The sequence below is a fragment of the Oryctolagus cuniculus genome, chromosome 4 (assembly GCF_051225735.1).
Source record: "Oryctolagus cuniculus isolate XC-2025 breed Fujian yellow rabbit chromosome 4, ASM5122573v1, whole genome shotgun sequence".
Classification (NCBI taxonomy): Eukaryota; Metazoa; Chordata; class Mammalia; order Lagomorpha; family Leporidae; genus Oryctolagus; species Oryctolagus cuniculus.
Window position 1 is genome coordinate 133941941 of NC_142870.1, and position 18379 is coordinate 133960319.

Genomic DNA, 18379 nt, shown 5'->3' on the forward strand with positions numbered 1-18379 from the left:
GCTTTCAATGAAAATACTTGGAAGGAAACTGCTAATGGGGGCTGCCTCAGTGCTGGAATGAAGGCAAGAGGATCAAGATAAAGATCTCAATGGCTCTCTTCCTTTTCAACTAAAATTGTATTTTGCTTTTATTTTACTTCAGTTTTTACAATAAGAGGGATTGCAACTGCATCTCTCAAGTGATGGTTGAATTAAAACCTTAGATTGGTCACCAGTACAAAAGTTTAGCAAAAGTCAAAGGCAACTTGCTGCAACAATCATTGGGTTGTATGGAATTTATAACAGAGTACTGCATATTTTATTATTTATAAATCGTGTGCTACACATCCTTCATTTCAATAAAATACACAAAAAAACCTGTATGCACATACTCTTATTTGCATAGGCCCACACATTTTGTTCCAGAGAGCCATTTGTCATACTGCTCTATTGGTGAAGCTGCATCTATTTGAGTTCTGGCTAAAGGAAGCTGAGTTGGAGATATTCTTACTTTGGCTTAGCGGGATATATTTATGAGGTTTCAAGTCATTTCCATGTATAGCGAGGTTATTGTTAGCCATACACATTTAGGAAAGGCTTCTATAAATATTTCCACTACCCACTGTGCTGGCTTAGTCAGGACAATGACATGAAAGCGCAGGGCCAGAGATTGTGTTGTGATATGAACATACCTGTGGTGCCTAGGGCAGGAAGTCTGTGGGCTGTGGTAAAGAAACAGGAGCCAGAAGTTGGGCTGTGGAAAATTCCTCCAATTAGCAGCCATGAAACCTATTAGCAGGGAATGAGGATATCACTGACATCTAGTAAAATTCAAAATTCTTCCCTGTTGGGAACATGCACGGTATTTGAGTGTTTAAAAATAATTACCTAATTTGGAAAGCCAACTCTGTGGTGGAGGTGGAGGCATGGCAAAGAAGACATCGGTAGCCACAGGCATTTTTCATTCTTGGTGGAAGGAGCCTATTTGATAAAGCTTAACATCAACAATTCACTTTGGAAAATGTTTGAGAACAATTCAATGGAACAATTGAAATGTTATAATCATCTGATTTGGGCATATATGAAGATTATCTTCTTTTCTTTATCTTTAACAATCTGAAAAAGATAAAAACAAATATAAAAAGTAAGAAAGTACAGCAATGAACTAAAAGAAATTGATTATTAATTTTAATAAAACTTTCATCAGGGCATAGCAAAAGCAATTAATTCTGAGAAGAGATACAATTCACATATATTTCAACTATAACAATTGTTATGAAAGAATCTGCCAGACTGATAGGCGGTGAAAAGGAACATTTTATGAGGGTGACAGTATGTTGGAAAGAATACTGACTTAATAAGCACAGGTTCTAGCCCCAGATCATCCCTAACCAATGAGACACTGGACTATTTGTGAGTCTTTGCTGCTAAAATAGTCACTCAGCAACTGAATTGCAAGTTCTCTCACTCTCCCAATCAATTCTGATACCTGTCATGAATAATAAATTTCCATTTTACAGTGAGATGGTATGCCATTCCTACAAATTAACATTGAATAGCTTATTAAGTATAGCATGAGATAATGCAAAGAGTACTTTGAATTCATTTTTAACTGAATAGGACTTTGAGGAATTTGTCCTCCCCATTGCCCTCATGCCATCCAACCCCTGAAAACACTTTCTGTACCACGGCAGTATTGCCAAGGACATCCATTTGTTCTCTTCCTACCAGACTCTGCCTCAATAGCGTAAGGTCCAAGTTGGCAAATGGGTTGGAAATTCAGAGCTCATTTCCCAGACTGTGGTGTCTGTGGTCAAGCATTAGAAAAACATTATTTCTTGTTTCTACATTTTGGAACACCACTTTTAGAAGGGCTACTTGGGTCCACAGCAGACAGCAGTGAGGCCAAATGCTTTTATATATTTTATCCATGACTTGGATGATGAAATAAGGGTCTTGTTTTTTTCATTTTAAGGATGAAATTCTGGGAGAAGGTGTTATTAGCCCCTCAGAAAATCTGATGAAAATTCAAGAAAATTCAAGTAATTTAGAAAAGTAATTAAGAAAAAAAGACTGAGCGATTTCAAGACACATACACTGAATGGTGCAGTTTTAAATTCTTTTCAATAATTTAAATATAAAATAAAAACATATTTTATGTAGTGATTGATAAATTGTATTATCAAATGCTGAAACTGAAGCTGTAAATTAAAGAAAAGACAGCAATATTTTTCATTCTCCAATGTTTTATTCCCTAATAATGGTTTTATTCTCCAATAGGCATCATGACTCTGGTGGAACTTGGGCATACACAGGAATAGTTTCAAATTCACCCACAGTTTTATTCTTGAAATTAGTAAAATGAGTATAAAACATTAGAAAGCAACCCAGAATTATCTGTAGGAATTTTGGTTTTGTACTTTTCTGCGTTTTGGACATAGCTGTAGAAATAAGAGAGAAAAGTATCTTGGACACAATTCATAAGAAAGTAGTAGCCCTGATCACAGAATTAGACAATATGATTATAAAAAGAAATCTTAGCAGGGATTAAAATTGTTAAAAATGTAACCTAAGAAATGACTGATATAATAAAGAATTCAATGTTGTTAGGATTCTAGCATATCCAAAAATGCATAAAATGAAACAGACATCTTGTGATCTGATTGTTGTTTTTAGCCCTTGTTTATACTCCTGTGGAACTGTGGTCTTTCTACTTACTTGTTGACTATTATGGTTAGTGGGCTTAAGCCTGTGATTATAGATTATATTGAAATTATGTCTTTGCAAAAATTAAAGAAAGAAAAAGGAAAGAATGAAGAAGGAGGATTGAGAGATGGAGAGGTGGAGGGTGGGAAGCATACCTATTTTTTAGAATTGTGTCTATGAAATACATGAAATCTGTTCTCTTCATATTAATAAAAATTTAAAATAAATTTTAAAAACATTCTCTGTTGAAACTATGTATAGAAGAAATTCACTTTTTAAATGGTGTTTGGACCTTAGGAAGCTATTTGCAACCATCCATTTAGACTCTTGGCTGCAGCAGAGGGGCAGCCCTGCCGGGTAGATAGCCTGGAGGCCTGCGGCTAAGAATAGTCCTCTCCGACTGCATTCAGGCTACTCCAGCTCCTACTGCCTCCTTTTAATACGAAGTATCAGGGAGTTCTTGCCCTTGCTCATTTTATCTATCAGTTAACACTTTAGCAACTAGAAACCAAACTCAGAAAGAGAGTGGTGTGACAGTGTGGGTGTGGAGCTCTGCTGGAGCTCAGAGCAACCGACAACAACAACATGGGAAGGGAGGAAAGGAGTGTTTGTCAGAAAGGAGGAATGTACAAGAGATGTCAACCGCCTATCAACACATTTCCGGTGTGCAGGCCAAAGGTCATCAACTCCCGACCTAGCATAACCCTTCAGTTTGGTATGAAACGATGAAAGGAAGTTTAAAGAACTCTGTTTAAATGTATCACAGGCAGAAATTCCAAGGTCCATGAGGTTCTTTCATCTGTAGAGTGCCAGGGTTGGTAGGAAAGGGTAGAATGATTTGACAATTCTTAGATCCTTTTACTAAAATTAGTTTCTGGCAAGGACTCACAGCAACATTGGCCTACATTTCCCAGAACTGCTGTTCTTGTGCTTTTGCCTAAATGTGTTTTCATAGTTTTGGAAACCATTTAAATAACCATATTTTGTGTAATACTGACGTTGAAAGTACAGATCGCTTTAACAAAACAAATACAAGAATCCTATTAATGTTCTAGAAATATAAAAATGGATGTACACAGTTAACCAGAGTTGAAATCTTCTGAGATTTGAGAGACAAACAGTTCTTGCATCAGTTGTTAGTATTTTCTCTCAAAATCAACTTTTAAGACAGGAAATTTCAAAGTCCTAGCAAACTTTTATGTATACATATGTGTGAGAGTGTGTGTGTTGTGTATAACAGAGCAGGTCCTTTCATAAAATCAATGAAAAATTATGTGTCTTTTACCAAAATCTTCCAAAAAACAGCTTTTCACAAAAGGAAGTTGGGTTAGATAGACGTTACTGTTTCTAAGAGAAATAGTCTCTTAGAAATCCCACCAAGTATAAATTATTATTCACATTATTATCTAAACAGAAAGAAACTCTTTGATTTAATAATAAGTTTCCTCAAAGTGTCGATTTGAAAGTATTCTGCACATTATGTACATGTGATGTTTGAGCCAAATCTATTTCTTTTTCTAAAAAAGATTTATTTTATTATTTACTTGAAAGTCAGAGTTACACAGAGAAGGAGACAGAGAGAGAGAGAGAGAGGGAGCTGCACCAATCCGAAGCCAGGAGCCAGGATTTTCTTCAGGGTCTCCCACGTGGGTGCAAGGGCCCAAGGACTTGGGCCATCTTCTACTGTCTTCCCAGGCCATAGCAGAGAGCTGGATCAGAAGTGGAGCAGCCGGGACTTGAACCGGCACCCATATGGGATGGCACTGCCAAAGGTGGCTTTGCCCACTATGCCACAGCGCCAGCCCCGCCAAATCTATTTCAAACACACATTTACTAGATTTTACGGAAATATTCATTTATTATTATTTTAAGAACTTTCTACAACTACACATGGAAAAATGTTACCTTTTCCCTAATCCACCACTTTAATAGAAATATTTCCTCTAGCAATTATTTATTCCCATTATTTCTGTTAGTATTAAAATCCTCCAAAGTTTAACATTTTAGTAAAGGATTAAATAAAAAGCACTATCAGTATCTAGTGTTCTAAAATGAACTTTCTACTTTTAGGCTAATTTTCCTAGGCCTTGCATTAAATATTGTGTGCAGTCATGGTAGTAGCAAAAATGCCTGCTAGAGTCCCCAGCAGGATAGGACAATTAACAAATCTGTGAATTTTCCTCCCATTTATACTTCAATTTTAAAGGTTAAATGTTAGTTTGTTTAAGATGCTGTATGCATTGGTCAGAGACACTTCTGTACAGTAGTGATTTGGTTTCTTCTTGATAGAAAATATAAAATCCAACATGTATAAGAAACCAAATGTGATTTCATATTTTATACTCCTATGACCATGAACATTATGAAGTCCGTGGAATACAGAAATAATTCAATCTATTCCATTTCCATGACATGTATAGACTGTCCATATTGCAAATAGCATTGTAAAGCTACATTCGTAAAGGTTAAATCTAGTAAGTAAACTACAAATACACACGCAACTCATTCAAAGATGCATGTTAAAAGCATAGAGTCAGACTAGAGGAATGTGTATTGAAGGGAAAATCATTGTGGCTTTGCTTTGAACACAGGTAGAGTTGATCTGCAATGGGTAGGCACCAGAACATGTCCAATCTGTAGAAATGTGGAAGTGTTTCCTTACTGGAGTGCCTTCCTTCACCTTGGCTGCTGGAGCCCCTTCCTGAGACTCCCTCCCTTAATCTCTCTTTGTTTTAGAAACAAAAGGAATAAATTCTGGTTCAGCAGTAAACTTTCAGTCCTAGGGGCTGAATGTGGTGACCTATGTCTTCTGTATTCCTTGATGGAGTTATTGGAAGGCAGTTTGGCTACTAGTCTTGTCTCCTGAGTATCTACTCTAAACATGCAGTGGAAGTGGTTGGAGATAAAAGGGGAGTTGGAAATAGACCAAAAAACTTAATTTGTTGGACATGTAATTCGAAAACTATGCCTTAAAGTTGGCATCAAAACCTCAACTGCCTACAAGAGTTTAAGCAAACAAAGTAAGTGAGGCAGAGGCAGACTGTGGCAAAATAGAGAGTATGTGCCCCAGAAGAGCCACTACTTTGGCACAGTGTTACAACATCTTTTGCCATTTCATACGATACTAGAAAATGGTATTTGCATGTGAAATCTACTGATTTCTAAATGTTGGCAACTGCTTCAAATAAAAACCAAAACCAAACCACTGGGTAGGACAAACCATACATGTGTGTTAGTGCAATTCATCTTGAATGAAGTCCATTAGTTTGTAACCTCTTACTTCAAATATTATTCCTTTGTGGGGATGCATTCTCTTGTTACCATAAATAATGCCAGTTTAAAAAAAAATCAGTGTGCTATGCTACTTTAAATTTTATCTGTTCACAATTACACACAACATTATGGACATTTATTCCCTGAATGTGATCAGGTCATCGAACTTGCTTCATAAATTGCTATAGTAGAGGGTTGGGAATTTGGCTTTGTGGTTAAGATGCTGCTTGGGACACCCATGTTCCATATCAGAGAACTTGGGTTCAAGTCCTGGTTCTGCTCGCAATTCTAGCTTCCTGCTAATGCACACCCTGGAAGGCAACAAGTGCTCACTCAAATAGATCCCTGCCACTCATGTTGGAAACACAGGCTGAGTTCCCGGCTCCCGGCTTTAGCCTAACACAATCTGAGCTACAGTGGATAATGGGGAGTGAACCAGTGGATGGGAGGGCTGTCTCTCTCTGTCTCTGCCTCTCAAATAAATAAAAATTTTGAAATAATAATGGGCATTCATGAGCTTCAATGAAAAAGTCATAATCTGTATAAGAAAGATGTAACTGATTCCTCACCTACCCATTCTTAAGTAATTAACTAATAAATAAGTGTTATTTCACAGAAACACAAGTTGGTTCTAATTTTGTCTCTGGCTTAACAAAACTCTTATATAAGCTTGGGTCTGGAATTTGTACCTAAGAAAAATCAGGGAAATTCTAGAAAGAGGGACCAGTGCTGTGGCGTAGTGGGTAAAGCCACCACTTGCAGCGCTGGCATCTCATATAGGTACCAGTTCGAGTCCCAGCTGCTCCACTTCTGATCCAGCTCTCTGTTATGGCCTGGGATAGCAGTAGAAGATGGCCCAAGTCCTTGGGCCCCTGCACCCATGTGGGAGACCCAGCAGAAAATCCTGGTTCCTTGTCGCTCCCCCTCTTCGTGGAGGAATGACACAGGACCCTGCGCTGTTCTTTTGTCTGCTTGGCCCTCCCCGGGTTTGCTGCTGGTTCTTCTCGGGTTGGCTACCGACCCTTCCACCTCCGTGGAAGGGCGGTTCCCCCTGCCACTTTCCCCACTTCCGCGGGGGAGCGGCACACCGCCGGCCGGCTCTCTCGGGGGCTACACAGGTGTTCCTTCAGATAGATGTTCCCCTTAGATGTTCCTGGTGCATGTTGTCTCTCTCCTCCTTTATAGTCCTCTTCCACCAATCCCAACTCAGCTGCCCACACACCAAGTACGCTGCTCTCCTCCAATCAGGAGCAGGTCCTGCTGTTTATTGGTTGAACTGGAGGCAGCTGTGTAGAAGCTGTTTCCTCCTCTCCCAGCGCCATATTGTGGGAGAGCAGATGCATAAAATAAGTCTTAATTCCAGTAACTTAGTCTAGTCCGAGTTGCTCCCCACAGTTCCTGGCTTCAGATTGGCACAGCTCCGGCTGTTGCAGCCATCTGGGGAATGAACAAGCAACTGGAAGCTCTCTCTCTCTCTCGCTCTCTCTCTCTCTGCCTCTCTGTTATTCTGCCTTTCAAATAAATAAATACATAAATAGTTAAAAAATTCTAGAAAGATCATATTACAAGTGTGGTTAGATAGAGTGAAAGTACAATATGTATCCCCACTTTTTTTATTAAACAAAATGAGGACTATTACAGGGCAAAACTGACCAAATGAAAGTTAGAGAATCAGGAATCAGTTTTGTACAGGATGCACCTACTTCTTCCATCAAATTTTTCCTCCTTAGTAAGGAAAGTGTGGTTTCCAGTGGTTTCCAGTTCAATTTGTGGACCTAAGTAGGCCCTTAATGAACAAATGAATAAATGAATGAAGATCCTTTGGGGTGGACAGGATGATATGGATGGATAAAGAGAGAAGACTTACAGAGAATTTGGTAAATCTAAGACTTGAGATTGGTCCTGTATGCTCAGCAGATGTCATTTATAAATAACAGGAACCACTTTTTACTGCCTGCTGGTCTATTTTAAGCATTGTGTAAAGTGCATTTATAACAATGCTTTCCATATCTCCTAAACCTCCCTTCAGGAAGATACTACTATGCCCACTTAACAGAAGTGTGACTGGCAGCTCAGGGAGATGAAGTAACATGTGCTACATACCACAGCATGTCAGAAATGAGATTTACACCTAGTTCTAGACGCATCTTAAAGCCTGTGTTCTTAACCAGTTCTGTTTGTTACCTCTTTCCGAAAGAAGAAGCTACATCTGCATCTGATTTCATATACTCAGACAGCTTCTTCTATCACAGGGATTCAAACAGTGAAGAACAGCACTTGCTCGGGGGGTGGGGGGCAGGACCTACACATCTGGTCTGGGAGAAAAAGCCCCAAGAGAAGGAAGAAAGGGAAAGAGACCAGATAGGGACGAGAGGAAAAGAGGGAGAGACTGGAAGAATGAGTCAGAGGGAGGGGGAAGAGGCGGAGGGAGATTTCCTTCCTCGGGGGAGGAGAAGTGCTAACAGAGCAAGGTGGGGAGAGGGGCAAGTGATAATGCAGGGACATGATAAGAGGGAGTGTGGTGGCGACAGTAGAGGGATCCAGTGAACATGGTCCAGACCAGGAGCTGTGCTAACGAGCTCTGTGGAGACCACTACCAAACAGCTGTTCAGAGAGTTTCCACAGCCTCAAAATTGCCTGGCAACCCTCAGGGGCTCCTGGCTCTGATTCTTGAAGTGCAAGGTTTGAGGATTCATTCAGTTGTTATCTTTTTCATTTTATAATCTAAATCAGTCTGCTGAGGAAAGATCGGCTCTTGTGGGAATACACTTACGCTTCGAGAATTGGAATTAGCTATGTCTCTTTCAATTATATTGAATATCCAAAGAACAGAAAAAAGATGAGTTTTTAGTGAGTAGCTTTTTCTAAATGTATATAGATCAATTGAACAGAACAGTATGTTATAATTGCTCAAGTACTGGTCTGCTTTTGCATCTTGACATTTTGCATAGCTGAAATCTCTAAAATCTCATAGTTGTGAATATTATACATTCAGGTGTCACTGTAGATAGCAAGTAAAATTTGGGATTTGTATTTGACACACAGAGAATGATATAAGCAAGAAAGACTTATCCTCCATCAAGACTCTGCCTTCAATCCTCTTGAAAATCATCGTCAGCAATGTATGCTGTCAAAAAATACCAGATGTTCCATTAAAATAGTAACCAAAAATGTACTTCATTTCCTTCTTGGAGAATGGCTGTGTTTCTAAAGCCAAACTTTGGAGAAAAAATTCAGAAATTATGCAGAACTTTGAAGTCAGAAATGACAGCCCCGCCCCAACACACATACACATACCCGAAGCATTATTCTAAATAGGGCAGCAGAAATGATCATCTCTTACCCACACGTTTGATACTGTAGCTGCTCAAGTATGGCATTCTTTTGTTCACTGAAACAGAAGCTGGATTTAGGTTATGGCTTCAGAAAATGTATACCTCATGTGGAAATGGAAATATTTAAGTTGCATTCAATCTGTCGTGGAAATTGTTTTATGAAGTGGATTTTAGAAGTCATATGGATCATCAGTTCTTTCCTTAAATATTGTGGAGTGTATGTATGTACTTTCTGGGACCATTTGTGTGTCAATATTAAGTAAATATGAAGTTTTCTTCCCTAAAATGTTCCCACTTTTTTAAATATTGTATTAGTGATCATGCTGAAAAGAGAGACTGACTGCCCCTCATGAGCTTGACAGAGCAGCATGGTACCCAGGAAGAAAGGTTTTGGCTTCAGACATCCAAGCTCTACCACTTACTGCATGTACAAATGTGGCAACGGACGATTCAATATACTTAGACATCTCCACATAGATCACCACCAGATTCAAAAGAAAGGATGCATAGCAACAGGCACACAGTATACTTTGGATATCTCCGGACACATTTAGCTTTGTAAAATTTCTAACATTATCAGAAATAATAGTGAAAATGCAAATCTTGAAGAATTAACACAATTCAAATTTAAACTGATGCTTAAAGACTATCAACTATTTAGGGATTGCAGGTAGCCCCTGAAACTTCTGAGAATGAAAATGCTAGAGGAATTGAATGCCACTGCATAGAGTGTAATTACATATCAATATGCAGATTTTTCCCTCAGTGACCAACAATCAGTGTTTACTCCAAGGCCATGTGCCTACAATTCCAAGACACATCAGTTATGTGTTATACTGTTATACCATATAGTATACTGGTATACTATGAAGCCGTACAGTTTCCTTAGGAAGCAAATAGAACAGAATGAACATGATCTTGGAGGACATCCTGATATGTGTTTGACTCAAACTGTACATGATTAGCACACAAACTTGAACAAATTACTTCTCTGAAGCTCAGTTTTGTCTATAAAATAGGGACAGAATAACCATCTTACAGAAATGTTCAGAAATTGAGTAATCAAGTGCCTAGTACTGTTCCTGGTACACAGTCTATGCTCAAAAATGTGAATGACTTGCCCCATCATTTTCCAGCATGAATAGATAAGACTGTAAAACAAAGTCTATACTCCAACAGCTATTTTCCTTTCTAGTGTTTTAACTCAATAATACAATAAAAATATATAAAGGTTATCATTTTATGTCCATTGTGCATATTCATTTCTAAAAATAGCAAATCATATTCCTCATAAGCCACACAACTAGTAAGAAATAGAATTAGAAATTCTACATAGGCTTTGCAATTGTAGTCTCACATGTTCTCTACTATGTCATGTATATTGTGATGTGTTTAAGTCACACAGTCAAGAGTTAAAACTATACAAACCCTTGCTTATAGGTTTAAACTAAAATAGTTTAAATTGTTCAAATAATTTTAAACTAGACTATTACTAATTAACAATTGCTACCTAACTAAATGTTGGACTCATTTCCATTCTTTCTAGGCCTTTGCTTTCAAAATGGAGCCTTGGGGAGTTGACATATCCTATCACCTATTCTTGTCCACAACTATGGACAAATAGTCCTCAGACTACTCTCTTCTAAATTTTTCTGTAATTTAGAATCACTAAAATTCAGCATCACTGAAACCTTAACTTTCTTAATCTTTAACTTTAAGTAAACAGTCAAGCCCTTAAACAGAGCTGGTTTTGGGAGCCTGCAAAGTGGTGCAGCAGGTTAAGCCTTGCTTGCAAAGCTGGCATCCCATATCAAAGTGCCAGAGGGCTCCCTGGGTCTCTGCCACCCACATGACAGACCTGGAAGAAGTTTCCGGTTCCTGGCTGTTGTGGCTATTTGGGAAGTGAAACAATGGAAAGAAGATCTCTGTGTGTCTCTCCATCTATCACTGTGCCTTTGAAATAAAGAGATAGGTAGGTAGGTAGGTAGGTAAGTAGATAGATAGATAGAAAGAAAATTCTTTTTCAAAAAGGAGGGAGGCTGGCTTCCTAATTCTGAGGCACCCTTACCACCTGCTAAGTTTCCAGGTATATTTTTCTTTTTTCTATCAGAAACAGAAAACGCAGAGAAATCTTCAAACTATTTACACTTGATCAATGTAAATTTTTATTCAATCTCTTTGGTGTCATTTTCAATCAGTAAAGTTGGCAACTATGTAACTCACTTAATTAGCTTTCCCTTTCTTCCTTTAAGCAGACCCAGTTACTTGACTCGTTCTTTGTACAAATCACCCATTATGTTTAAATATTTGCACTCTTCTAATACCACTTCCCATTCGCTAAGGTAGCCATCTCTCTTAAGAAATATTTTCCTGGCTGGCGCCGAGGCTCAATAGGCTAATCCTCTGCCTGCGGCACCAGCACACCAGGTTCTAGTCCTGGTTGGGGTGCCAGAATCTGTCCCGGTCACTCCTTTTCCTGTCCAGCTCTCTGCTGTGACCCAGGAATGCAGTGGAGGATGGCCCAGGTCCTTGGGCTCTGCACCCACATGGGAGACCAGGAGAAGCACCTGGCTCCTGGCTTTGGATCAGCGCAGTGCACTGGCCGCAGCGTGCAAGCTGCAGCAGCCACTGGGGGGTGAACCAATGGAAAAGGAAGACCTTTCTCTCTGTCTGTCTCTCTCACCGTCTACTCTGCCTATCAAAAAAAAAAAAAAAAAAAAAAAAAAAAAAAAAAAAAAAAGAAAGAAAGAAATATGTTCCTTTCAAAATAAACATTTTTCAAGGACTTATAAAATTTGGTTACTGTGTGGTCAGGTGGTTTCTCCAGTAGTGATATTAACATTTTATCTAAGGCTAGTCTTACCTGTTTAAGCATAATGGCATTTGTATTTTATTTCATTGTGTTTGAGAGACAGAGAAAACATGGCCCCATCTTTGGTTTCATCACACCCAAATGTCTACAATGCCCCAGCTGGGCTAGGACCAGAGTTAAGAATGAGTTACTCAATTCAGATCTCCCAAATGGTTGGAAAAAACATAATTACTTGGGACATCACAGCTGCCCACCAGGATCTGCACTGACAAGAAACTGGCGTCAGAAGCTAGAACCAGGAATTGAATCCAAAAACTCTGATATGGGACACAATTGGCTACACATGCACTCCCTGGAATTCTTAAAAAAAAAAGTGTGTTTATTTGGAAAGCAGAGAGCAAGAGAATGTACGCCCATCTACTGGTTCATTTCCCAAATGTCTACAATGGCTAGGACTGGGTCACATCAAAACTGGGAGCTGGGAACTAAAGCCAGGTTTCCCACATGGTGGCAGGGACCCACTTACTTCAGTCATCACCTGCCGCCCCCCAGGGTATGCATTAACAGGAAGTTGGAGTAAGGAGCTGGGTATCAAATTTAGGCACATTCAAGTATGGAATGTTAGCATCTTTGCTGCTAGGCTAAACATGCCCTTCCCCCAGCATCTTTTTCAATAGGAAAGGATACAGACATATCCTATTAGAGTAATCAACAGGGTAATCCAATGTATGAACTAATTAAAACAAGTTCAAGAAAAATATAATAATGAGTCAGAGGAAAGTCAGGAGGGTAACATGGTAGCAAAATTTATTCTGTGGTATAATTGCATGTTTAATTAGAAATATGGGGACTACAGCATTTAAAAATGTTTAATTATAAATGCCAATAATGTTGGAATTACTTAGATGACATTTACATCCTGGAAGAGTAGAACAGCACTTAGTTGACAAATATTGTTTCTACTGATCAAAATGTCTTTTACTTCTTGCATATCATTAAACAGACAAACATAAAACCCCGCTTTGTAACCTCTGGTGAGATTGTCCATGCCCTGTTAGCCTTCATAATCACCTTGCAGAATGGTCAGAATCCGGCGAAGTTACAGTGTTGTGGGATTATATGACTTTCTTGTCACTCCTAATCTGGCAGAATACAAAGGTACAGTTTACGTGACAACAATGAACTTTGCCCTATTGTAATTTTTAAAATCTAGTAAGTCTCCCAGGGATAAGGACAAAAAACTAACCTAGGCCGAAGAATTTCAATAGCTGCTTTCTGAAATGAAAGGTTTCTTTTCTTATGATACTAAAAATATTTTTAAAAATCCACAAAAAAAATAGAGAAATGTACATCTACCAGATTGACTTATAGTAATGACCCCAACTATTAAAAAACTAGACCAGGGGCTGGCACTGTGGATTAGTGGGTTAAGCCTCCACCTGCAGCTCCAGCATCCCATATGGGTGCAGGTTGGTGTCCCCACTACTCCTCTTCCAATCCAGCTATCTGCTAATGGCCTGGGAAAGCAGTGAAAGATGGTTCAAGTGCTTGGGCTCCTGCACCCAAGTGAGAAACCTGAAAGAAACTCCTGCGTCCTGGTTTTCAGATTGGCTCAGTTCCAGCCATTGTGGCCATTTGGGGAGTGAACCAGAAGATGGAAGGCCCCTCTCTCTGCCTCTCTCTTTCTCTGTCTGTAACATTGCCTTTCAAATAAATAAATTAATTAAAAATATACATTTTTAAACTAGATTAAATTATTAAACTAGATATAACTAATATTTAAATAAATACATCATTTATTAAAATAGATATAAATAATATATAAAAAGCATATATTTAGAAAAACTAGACTAAATTATTAAAAAACATGTAATATATTTTGTTGTTGTTTTAGAAACCTTTTATTTAATGAGTGTAAATTTCTGAGCACATCTTTAGGAACACAGTGATTCTTCCCACCATGCCCACCTCTCACACCCACTCCCTTCCCTCCTTCCTCTACTCTTTCCCATTCCCAGTCCCTTTCTTCATTACGATTCATTTTCAATTAACTTTATACAGAGAAGACCAATTACATACTAAATCAAGATTTCAACTATTTGCACACATACATACACACAAATATAAAAACCTGAGAACAAGTTTTACAGTTAAATCTCATAGTGCGACTCATTTAGGACAGAAGTCCTGCATGAGAAGTAAGTGCACAGTGACTCCTGCTGTTAATTTAACAATTAACACTCTTTTGTATGACATCAGTGATCACCCGAGGCTCTTGCCATGAGTTGTCTGGGCAATGGAAGCCTTTTGAGTCCACAGTCTCTGTCAGTATTTAGGCAAGGCTATAGGCAAAGTGGAAGTTCTCTCCTCCTTTCACAGAAAAAAAGCCTCCTTCTTTGATGGCCCCTTCTTTCCACAGGAGTCTCATTCACAGAGACCCATCATGTAGGAATTTTTTTCTTTTGCCACAGTATCTTGGCTTTCCATGCCTGAAATACTCTCATGGGATTTTCACCAAGACCAGAATGCCTTAAGGACTGATTCTTAGGTCTGAGTGCTGTTTAAAGTGATTGCCATTCTATGAGTCTATCATGTGGACTGCTTCCCATGTTGGAATATTCTCTTCTTTTTATTTTTATATATTGGTATTATCAGACACTTGATTTTATTTATATGATCCCTTTAACACTTAATTCTATATATATGGCCACTTTAACACTTAAGATGGAATTTTTACCACTTAGCTTAATGGAATTTGGGGTCCCATGGCACGTTTTTAAACTGTACACTTAGAATTAAGTCTGTAGGCATTTATGCAGCACAATAGATCTTTACAGTTACAAACTTCCCCTTCCCTCTCTTATTCCCACTGTTATTTTTTCACCAAGAGCTATTTTTTCAATTGACTTTATACATATATGATTAATTCTATGTTAGGTGAAGAATTCAATCAATGGTATTAAGAAAAAAAGAAAAGAAAAGATAAGAAAAATAGAACTGTTCCTCAACAGTCATGAGAAGGGCTGTTCAAGTCATTGCTTTTCAAAGTGTCAGCTTCACATTTTCAGGTGTCCTTTTAGGTGCTCTGTTATTTATCACAGATCAGAGCATATGGTATTTGTCCCTTTGGTGCTGGCTTATTTCACTAAGTATGATGTTTTTAGAGCCATCCATTTTGCTGCAAATGACTGGATTTCTCTTTTACCTGCTGTGTAGTATTCCTTGGAGTACATATCCCATAATTTCTTTATTGAGTCTTCTGTTAATGGGCATTTAGGTTGAGTCCATGTTTTAGCTATTGTGAATTGAGCTGCAATAAATATGGGGGTACAGATATCACCTTTAATTGCTGATTTCAATTCCCTTGAGTAATTCACAGGAGTGGGATGACTGGGTCATATGGTAGCACTGTATTCAAATTTCTAAGGTATCTCCAAACTGTATTCCATATTTTAAGATTTTTAAATTTTTTTCTTTTTTTTTTTAGATTTATTTTATTTGAAAGACAGAGTTACAGAGAGAGGTAGATACAGAGAGAGTCTTCCATCCACTGTTCACTCCCACATGGCCACAACAGCCGGAGCTGCACCGATCTGAAGCCAGGAGCCAGGAGCTTATTCCAGGTCTCCCACTCAGTTTCAGGGGCCTAAGGACCTGGGCCATCTTCTACTGTTTTTCAGGCCATAGCGAAGAGCTGGATTGGAAGTGGAGCAACCGGGACTAGAACCAGCACCCACATGGGATGCCGGCGCTTCAGGCCAGGGCTTTAACCCACTGCACCACAGCACCAGCCCAAGATTTTATTTATTTATGTGAGAGGTAGAGTTACAGACAGTGAGAAAGAGAGAGAGAGGGAGAGAGACAAAGAGAAAAGTTTTCCTTCTGTTGGTTCACTCCCCAGATGGCCGCAATGGCCTGAGCTGCGCTGATCCGAAGCCAGGAGCTAGATGCTTCTTCCTGGTCTCCCACACGGATGCAGGGACCCAAGCACTTGGGCCATCTTCTACTGGTTTCCCAGGCCATAGCAGAGAGCTGGATTGGAAGAGGAGCAACCGGGACTGGAATCTGGCGCTCATATGGGATGCCGGAGCCGCAGGCAGAAGATTAACTTCCTGTGCCACAGTGCAGGCCCTTGCCATAGTGGTTTTATCAGTTTACATTCCCACCAACAGTGGGTTAGGATACCTTTTCCCCCACATCCTCACCAGCCTTTGTTGTTTGTTGATTTCTGTGTATGAGCCATTCTAACTGAGGTGAGGTGAAACCTCATTGTGTTTTTGATTTGCATTTCTCTGACAGCTAGTGATCCTGAACATATTTTCATGTATCTGTGGTCATTTGGATTTCCTCTTGAAAAATGTCTGTTTTAAGTCCTTTGCCCATTTCTTAACTGAGTTGTTGGTTTTGTTGTTATGGAGTTTCTTTCTTTCTTTCTTTCTTTCTTTCTTTCTTTCTTTGACAGATAGAGTTAGGCAGTGAGACAGAGAGAGAGAGAGAGAGAGAAAGGTCTTCCTTCCGTTGGTTCACTCCCCAAATGGCCGCTACGTTCAGAGCTATGCCGATCTTAATCCAGGAGCCAGGTGCTCCTCCTGGTCTCCCAAGCACTCGGGCCATCCTCCTTTGCCTTCTCAGGCCACAGCAGGGAGCTGGACTGGAAGAGGAGCAACCAGGACTAGAACCCGGCGCCCATATAGGATGCCGGTGCCGCAGGCGGAGGATTAACCAAGTGAGCCACGGCACCGGCCCCTATTGTGGAGTTTCTTGATCTCTTTATATATTCTGGTTATTAATCCTTTATCAGTTGCTTAGTTTAAAAATTATTTCTCCCATTCTGTCGGCTGCCTCTTCACTTTCCTGTTTCTTTTGTCATACAGAAGCTTCTCAATTTTATGTAGTCCCATTTGTGAATCTTGTATCTCTGGGGTCTTTTCGATGAAGTCTTTGTCTATGACAATATCTTGCAAGGTTCCCCCAATGCTCTCTAATAATTTGATAGTATTAGGTCATAGATTTAGGTCTTCAATCCATTTTGAATTATTAATATATGTAATAGCTTTTAATTCCATTTTTCCATGAACTTTTTGAAGTATTCTAATACAGCCACTAAATATAAACTTTATACAGAGACAAATTTTTATTCCTCTTTCTCCTTTTATAATGTCCCAAAGGGCTTCAGCTTCTATACTCTCATCATAGGTGCCAAATTTGTTGCTCTATAATTCTGAGTTAAAAGTACATTGGCCTATTTTTCTGAACACAAAACCAGGACATACAGTTGGACAAAAGGTTTTATGCCTCTGCTAGTGAAAGATATTCCGGGATAAATAAGTTAGACACCAAAAATATAGGAAATTATAAGATGTTTCAACAATTTTTGGTGGCAGAGACAGAAAATTTAGCATCAAGGCTGTCCCAGAAAATTAACAATGGTGAGGTGTGATCTGTGCTCTGCCTTTGAGTGTCTTTTTCTCCAGTGTTTGGTTTCTAATTTACTTCTGGGTTGTCTAGTGTAGTCCCATAGTGCCTCATGGAATGCTGAAATACCCACCTGTTGTGCAAACTAGGAGGGCTGGTAATTGAGCAGCACACTCTCCATGTCTGCTGGGCAAGATTCACCAGGAGGAAAAAAATTAGAGACAGGAGCAGGAGCAGAGGGGGCTGTTCCCCGCTGTGCCTATTGTATCCCAGTTCAGTGTGAAATAGTTAGTGTATTTGCTGTATCAAACTTCCGGGCTAGGGAAGCAAAATCTGCTCCTCTAGCATGATGGCAGGCATTAGAAGTGGGAGCGAGAGACCAAGCCTTACAATCTTCCAGATGTTCTAGTGATCTATTACTGCAAAACAAAGAGCTCCAAAATGTAGTGTCTCAACAACTATTTTATCATAATACATTATCTTATGGGATAGAAACATGAACTTAGTTATGTGATTCTTCCGTTTAATGTGGCATTGATGGATCTTGAATTCTACTCAGCTGGCAAAGGAGCTGCTATGGAGGATCCGGTATGAATTCACTCACATTTTTGGTCATTTATCAAAGGAAGTGAAAGGCAGGAATGAGACTGCTTAGAAAGTCAACCAAGAATACCAAAACATGGTTTCTCCCTACAGGGAATGTGGTAGTCTCAGGATAAACAGATTTTTTATATGGTAGGTCCAAGAGTGAATGATACACTGAGTAAGGACAAAACCAAGTCTCTTTGAGTAACTCAGCCTTGTGAGTCACATGGTGTCAAGACTGCTCTGATCTGCTGGTAAAAGCAGTAAGGATCCA

At 39.2% G+C, this 18379-nt stretch overlaps 1 long non-coding RNA gene across 8 annotated transcripts in view; it reads right to left on the reverse strand.

The window, feature by feature from the left end:
- The window catches only part of LOC103350411 (uncharacterized), a 335035-nt gene that overhangs the window by 49843 nt on the left and 266813 nt on the right, over nt 1–18379 (reverse strand). For all 8 annotated transcript variants that reach the window (XR_011388163.2, XR_016232714.1, XR_016232712.1 and 5 more), the window contains 2 exons: nt 868–1095; nt 672–768 (listed from right to left, as the gene is read on the reverse strand). This is a non-coding gene — a long non-coding RNA (uncharacterized LOC103350411). The remainder of the gene's footprint in view (nt 1–671; nt 769–867; nt 1096–18379) is intronic.